Genomic DNA, 7,253 nt, shown 5'->3' with positions numbered 1-7,253 from the left:
GGGGATGCGTGGTCACTATGGTTTTATATATAATATATTAAAAAAAATCAAAAATCTGTATGAAAATATCAGATTGCACCCCCCTCCCCATTCCTGGCTTTTGCCCCCTTTTTCTTGTTTAAAACAAAAAACCACACATTTTGTATGGGGCAGGGAGGGGAATGGGGAGGGGTTTGGCAATCCCACTAACCACCATTAAACTGAGGAGAGAACAAGTGCCTGGGGTGGCTGTGTGTCTGTCCCTCTGCCCAGGGATGCACCACAGGGAGAACTAAGTGGGGGTGTAGGGAACAAAGTCCCCTGGGCCCCCAAAGGTTTGCCAAACTGTAGGTAGCAAAGGCCCCTGTCACATAAAAGTTTGCTGAAAAATCACTTTCGTGGGGCAGATGACAATAGAAGAAAAGTATACATATTTATTTTAACATGCATGGGAACCCTCAGAATGAAGATAGGGTTCAGAATCTTAATATGGTTTTCTGGTAAAATGGGTTATGAGAGAGGGGGAAAGTTCTGTTGACTGGGAGCCCATACTCAGTGGTTAGGGGCCTGCTAAACAACAATGACAGCTACAACCAAAAAATAGCCAGGCGTTGTGGCAGGCGCATATAGTCCCAGCTACTTGGGAGGCTCGGGCAAGAGAATCACTTGAGCCTCAGAGTTTAAGGTTGCTGTGACAACATGGCACTACTGAGGATGACATAATGAGACTCTGTCTCCAAAAAAAGAAAAGAAAAGAAAAGTTCTGTTAAGGGGCAATAAAGGATGCTAGGAAGAGGAAGAAAGATTAACTGGGACTGGCTTGGCACATGTGACTCAAGTGGCTAAGGCACCAGCCACATACACCTGAGCTGGTGGGTTTGAATCCAGCCCGGGCCACCCAAACAACAATGACAGCTGCAACCAAAAAAAAAAATAGCCAGGCATTGAGGTGGGTGCCTGTGGTCCCAGCTACTTGGGAGGTGGAGGCAGGAGAATCACTTGAGCCCAGGAGTTGGAGGTTGCTGTGAGCTGTGATGCCATGACCCTCTATCCAGGGCGACAGCTTGAGGCTCTGTCTCAAAAAGAAAAAAAAAAGCCTTATTTGGGAGTAAAATATAATTTACTTCACGGGGGGATGCGATGGTTGCTGGTGGTCAGGAAAGGGTCCTGACCTCACCAAGAGTTATTTCCACCCTCCCAGGAAACATGGGGTTTTTCCTAGGCTCCTTCCTCAGATATTTATTGAGTTCTGTCTCTTTGGTAGCTACTGAGCTGTCCTATCTCCATTCTGATCCTCATGGCCTGGACCCTCACCCTGACTTCCCCCATACTGTTGTCATTCATCTCCAGGGGAATTTCAATTATGTTTCACCCGGTCTCTGCCCTGTTCAAAATCTTTTCCTAGCTTCCCATCACCTGTAGATCAAGTCAAAGCTCTTTAGTCTCCTACCCCAGGGCCTGCATTAATCCATCTAAATTGCAGATGTCTCATTCTAACTTTAGATTAAAAAATAACCTCTTGGCTCGGTGCCTGTAGCTCAGCGGCTAGGGTGCTAGCTATATACATTGGAGCTGGCAGGTTCTAATCCAGCCTGGGCCTGCCAAACAACAATGACAACTACAACCAAAAAATAGCCAGGTGTTGTGATAGGCACCTATAGTCCCAGCTACTTGGGAGGCTGAGGCAAGAGAATCGCTTAAGCTCAAGAGTTAAAGGCTGCTGTGAGCCATGATGTGACAGCACTCTACTGAGGGCAACATAGTGAGACTATGTCTCAAAAAAATAAAAATAACCTCTTATAGCCAGGCGAGGTGGCTTATGCCTATAATCTTAGCACTCTAGGAGACCGAGGCAGGTGGATTGCCTGAGCTCACAAGTTCCAGACTAGCTTGAGCCAGAGTGAGACCCAGTCTCTGAAATAGCTAGGCACTGTGGCAGGTGCCTGTAGTCCCAGCTACTTAGGAGGCTAAGGCAAAAGAATTACTTAAGCCCAGGAATTTGAGGTTGCTGTAAGCTGTGACATCATCTCACTCCACTGAGGGCGACATAGTGAGACTCTGTCTAAAAAATCCCAACTCTTACGTGCCCACTTCTGCTCAAAGTTCTAGAGAGTCCATAGTGAATAAAACAGGCAAATGTTAGCTATAACAGATAGTTTAGTACTAATCTGAAATTTGATCCTGTTCTTGGAACAGAGGACCCAAAATGAAAAAGGATGATTCCATTCTTAGCTTCCAAAAGCTTTCATGAAGAAAACATACTATGAGCAAAGAAGCAAAGAAACTTACATTCACATTGTGATAAGGACTATTAAGAGAAAACGCACAGTGCTGGGGCATGGTGGCTCATACCTGTAATCCTAGCACTCTGGGAGGCGGGGTGAGTAGATTGCTTGAGCTCAGTTCAGCCTGAGCAAGAGTGAGACTCACATCCCTACTAAAAAATGAAAAACTGAGGCAAAAGGATCACTTGAGCCCAAGAGTTTGAGGTTGCTGTGAGCTAGGATGCCACGCACTCTACTGAGGACAGAAACAGTCAGACTCTGTCTCAAAAAAAAGATAAAATGCACAGTGAGTGGGTGTAGGGTTCTGTTTTAACTTGTTACTATGGAAAACATAAAACACACAGGAATACACAGGAATAAACAGGACAATGAAGTCCCATGTACCTGATAAGTTGGGGGGAAAGCTCAGTAGGTGCTGCATATGAGGTGAGAAAAGAATTTCTCTAGACCAAGATTAGGATGTAAGAGTATAAGTTTAATTTTATATTTTAGAAGGAGAGAGGTGAAAGAGAGAAAAGCAGGGAGAGGGCTTGGCACCCCCCCAAAAGAAAGAATGCTTGCCCTGAGGTCCTGTGGGTAGCTGAATTTGAGGGGGACAAAAAAAGGTAATTGTAGTCAAATTCACCAGGTATTGTGAAAACTGGTCTATCTACTTTTCCTCTGGTAAGGTTGCAGACATATTCCGTTGTTCCTTCTAGCTCCTAGACACTCTGGAACTGCTTGAGACTTAATGGAACAAGTACTAAAAGATGAAGGAGCTGGTGAATGTAAAAAGAAATTACATTTCCTTTTGGTCTGCCGGCTCCTCTGTGGTTTGTGAAAACAAATCCACTAGGTGCCCAGCAAGTAAATTTATAGGATTGATATTTAACTGTTACCAGCAAATTGAGGATTAGGTATTTTCCTGTTATTTTTGTAATTTTTGCGAAGGTTTTTTCAACCTCTTAGGACCAATCCTTCTTTATCTATACCCCATCCAAATATAGAGGTGCTATTATAGATCAGGGAAAGTACCTCAGATTGACACCTATGCCAACACAAGAGCAACTATTCTGAGCGTAGAGGGAAAAGCATATTTAGGGAAAGGGATCAGCAAGAGCAGAGACCTGAGATGGTGAAGAAATTTAGATGTTTGAGGGGGAAGTGTGGCTGGAATGGTTAAAGAAAAGTGGTGGGCGAAGTCAAGAAATCTGAACCTGGACCAGACATGTATAGCCTCTGAGACCACGACAAAAAGAGTTTGGTTTTTTATTTTTTGTTTATTTATTTTTGTGCATTTTTTTTTTGGCCAGGGCTGGGTTTGAACCCTCCACCTCTGGCATATGGGGCCAATGCCCTACTCCTTTGAGCCACAGGCGCCGCCCTGGTTTTTATTTTTTCCCTAAATTCAATGGGACATTTAAAAGTTTTAAGCCAAAATGTGATAAAGTCACTTTTCTGAAGACTGGAATGTTGCAATAGCTTCCCATACTTGGTATAGAGTCAGCCCTTTAACATCACCTAGAGGAGACTTCTCCCCAGTTCTGTTCCAGAAACACTAAATGGCTTTCACTTTCTCAATCAAACCGTGCACGTTTTTGTTTGTTATTTTTGCCTCTAGGCTTTTGCCCTTGCAGTTCCTCTGCCAGAAAAACTCCTATTCTGGTAGGCTGCCATTCATACTTGTCTTAAAGACCACCAAGACCCTGCAGAACCCCAGGCTAGGGCAGGTGTCTCCAAGCCCCACCTACTCTAGGTCTGACCCTCTGGGTAGCAATTGTCTGATTAGGTGTGTTATCTCCTTCCTTTTGGACACCAAGAGGACAGGGGAAAGATCAGTCTAGTTCACCGCATAAATCATAGTGCCTACGAGCACAAGGCCGGACACGTAAATGATCAATAAATATTTATCTGGTTGGCAGGGGTCCTCGCCCTTGTACTCCCTCTGCAAACTGATCTGCAACTGAAAAAGGCTACCCACTTTAGTCTGCACTCCCAGTGTGCAGGCGCGTTGAGACGCTCTCCTCTCCATATGCTAATCATTGAGCTCCGGGATAAGTCCTCTCCGGAGAATATGTAAATCACTCCTTCCAGTGAGGGAGGCCTTCTATTGTCCCGCGCTTGGATTATGCAAATAAGTAGGTCTCCGGTCTGGGATCTGGGCTGAGTTGGCGCCCTCCAGCCCCAGTGCATCCCATATTTACAAGGCGCATTCCTGCTCTGCGCACGCACGCGCGAACCCTACAGCTCTTGGTTCTTTCAGGCCGCGGACTGTACCAAGTAAATCCGGGCAACGAGGGACAAAGCACATCCCGTGCGCGAGTATTGTCCACCGCCCGACTGGGATAGCCCCTCTACAAGCAGTGCTGCAGGAACGGTCCATCTCGCCGCGCAAGCGCCCTAGGCTCCTGCGCCCCCTCCTACCCTACTTGCAGCGCAGGCGCAGAGCCGGCGCGTGCAACCGCCACCGCAGAGCCGGAGAGGGGGTCTGCAGTACCGGTGAGTGTCCGCGGCAGGGGTGCGCAGGGCATGTCGGGAGCGGCCGCTACGGCCCTACTGCATGATGGGAGAGACGGCTCTAGACACCGAGGAACGGGCGGCGGTCTTGGGTTGTGATAGCCCCAGGGCGAGACTCACCCTCTTTTCCCCTCTCCACGCGGCTCTGTACTGCCCTGGGGCATCCCGGGAAAAATCGGGCGCTCTGCCTTAAAGCATTGTGGGAGTCGGTCTGCTGGTCGTTACAGGCCTGGTGCATTTTGAGACAGATTGTCCTAGCTCCTTTGGGAAACCGATCCCTTTTGTCACACACCTTCCGCTGAACATCCTGGAAGCCTGGAGTGCTTGCCTGCAGGGCATCTTGGAGGGTGATCATTATAGGCCCTAGGCATCCCGGGAAGAATTGCCACAAGGAATTGTGGGAACTGGTCCTTATTGCCCCGCATAAGGTTTTGCTCTGGTTTCCTTGCCCTAGCATTCCCAAATAGATGCCTATTGTGTTCACGCGGGGCATCTTGGGTATTGGTTGTTACAGCCTGGGGCATTGTGGGGTCTCTGGCAGTGTTTGTTTTATGGTAGTGAAGGAGCTTAAATTTATGCTTGGGAGTTAGTTTAGCCACCATGGGCTAGTGGGACTTGTGCACCAAGGGATGCCTCCACTTGACATCTGGGGTACTCTGGTAAGGGCCCTGTGTGGGGGGTGGGGTGTGAAAGGGTAGGCTGGTGGGCATTGTCTCCTGATAATCTCTTGAGAAGTCCTGATTGTCCCTGGAGTATGGTTGCAGGATAAAATATGGAATGCTTTGTTAAATTTGAATTTCAGATAAATTATATTTTATTTATCTTTTTGAGACAGTTGCATTTTGTTGCTGTGGCATCATAGCTCACAGCAACCTTAAACTCTTGGGCTCATGTGATTATCTTACTTTAGCCTCCAAAGTAGCTGGGACTACAGGCCACAACACCCAGCTAATTTTATTTTATTTTATTTATTTTTTTGAGACACTGACTCACTTTGTTGCCCTCAGTAGTGTTGTGGTATCACAGCTCACAGCAACCTCAAACTCTTTGGGATTAAGGATTCTCTTGCCTCAGCCTCTCAAGTAGCTGGGACTACTGGCACCAGCCACAACGCCTGGCTATTTTTAGAGATGAGGTCTTGCTCTGGCTCAGGCTGGTCTCAAACTCATGAACTCAGGCAATCCACCCGCCTCAGCCTCCCAGACTGCTAGGATTACAGGTGTGAGCCACCATGCCCAGCCCCAACAAATTATCTTTTAGAAAAGTATGTCCCAAGTATTAGTATTGCATGAAACATATGTATATTAGTTATTTGTTGCTTATTTGAAATTCAAATTTAACTGAGTGCCCTCTATTTTTATTTGGCAAAGCTGGTAATCTTACCCTGGCATAAAGTAGAATTTCCAAATTAAATGTGGCCCTACAGACAGTAGGGTATCATAAGAACCCTCTGCCAATGCTTTCTGTCCTTTAAAAACCCAGATCCAAGTGTCATATTTAGGATTTCCCCAGCTAATGATGCCTGTGCTCGTATGCCACAGGCTCCTGTAGACTTCAATCTGAATCTTTTTCTCTTTTGTCTCCAGCATTCAAACCTTGATCGTAGGATTTGAAGGGACCATATATTGTGCACCATTGTAGCCCCAGTGCCCACCATAAACCTTTGTTCGTAATAAGTGCAGCTGGCCAGATGTGGTGACTCACACCTGTAATCCTAGCACTCTCGGCAGGATGATCCCTTGAGTTTAGGATTTTGAGACCAGCTTGAGCAAGAACAAGACCCTGTCACTACTAAAAATAGAAAAAAATAGCTAAGCATTGTGGTGGGTGCTTTTAGTCCCAGCTACTCAAGAGGCTGAGGCAGGAGGATCACTTGAACCCAGGAGTCAGGGGTTGCTGTGAGGTAAGCTGAGGGCATGGCACTCAGCTAGCTGAATGCAGCAGAGGCTGCCAGGCCCTTAACTAACCAACCTTGCATGGCTGTATACCATCAGGGAGTACAGCATGAGACAAAAGAAGTATGTAGGGGGTTTGTTGGTAAAGAGGGAAAGAAAGGAAAGGAGTGAAGGAAGCCTTCCTTGGATAGGCAAAACAGTGGTTGGGCTGCAAAGAAGTATAGGGGTCCTTATGTTTGTGAAGCGTGGAAAGGCATTCTCCAGGCTAGTAAAGAAGAAGGATGTTCTAGACTCCTGACAAAATACCTGCCACATACCAACAATTTAAAGAATGAGCCCAGGGCAGTGCCTGTGGCCAGAGTGTAGGGTGCTGGTCCCATTTGCCAAGGGTGGTGGGTTCAAACCTGGCCCTGGCCAAACTGCAACAACAAAAAAAATAGCTGGGTATAGTGGCAGGGGCCTATAGTCCCAGCTACTCAGGAGGCTGAGATAAGAGAATCACTTAAGCCCAGGAGCTGGAGGTTGCTGTGAGCTCTGACACCATGGCACTCAACAGAGGGTGACAAAGTGAGACTCTCATTAAAAAAAAAAAAAAAAA

The 7,253-nt window shown here is 46.7% G+C and overlaps 1 protein-coding gene across 2 annotated transcripts in view; it reads left to right on the top strand.

The window, feature by feature from the left end:
- The first annotated feature begins 4,450 nt into the window (after window positions 1-4,450).
- Window positions 4,451-7,253, top strand: part of ZNF428 (zinc finger protein 428) — an 11,708-nt gene continuing 8,905 nt past the window's right edge. The window contains exon 1 of one of the 2 annotated variants that reach the window (XM_003799489.3): window positions 4,451-4,742. The gene's annotated coding sequence lies outside the window, so the exon portion shown is untranslated. The remainder of the gene's footprint in view (window positions 4,743-7,253) is intronic. The other variant, XM_012811173.2, reaches the window with a different exon arrangement.

The sequence above is a fragment of the Otolemur garnettii genome, unplaced genomic scaffold (assembly GCF_000181295.1).
Source record: "Otolemur garnettii isolate 467f Iridium unplaced genomic scaffold, OtoGar3 scaffold00152, whole genome shotgun sequence".
NCBI lineage: Eukaryota > Metazoa > Chordata > Mammalia > Primates > Galagidae > Otolemur > Otolemur garnettii.
Note: the sequence above shows the minus strand (reverse complement) of the source record. Positions and strands in the feature narration are given on the sequence as shown.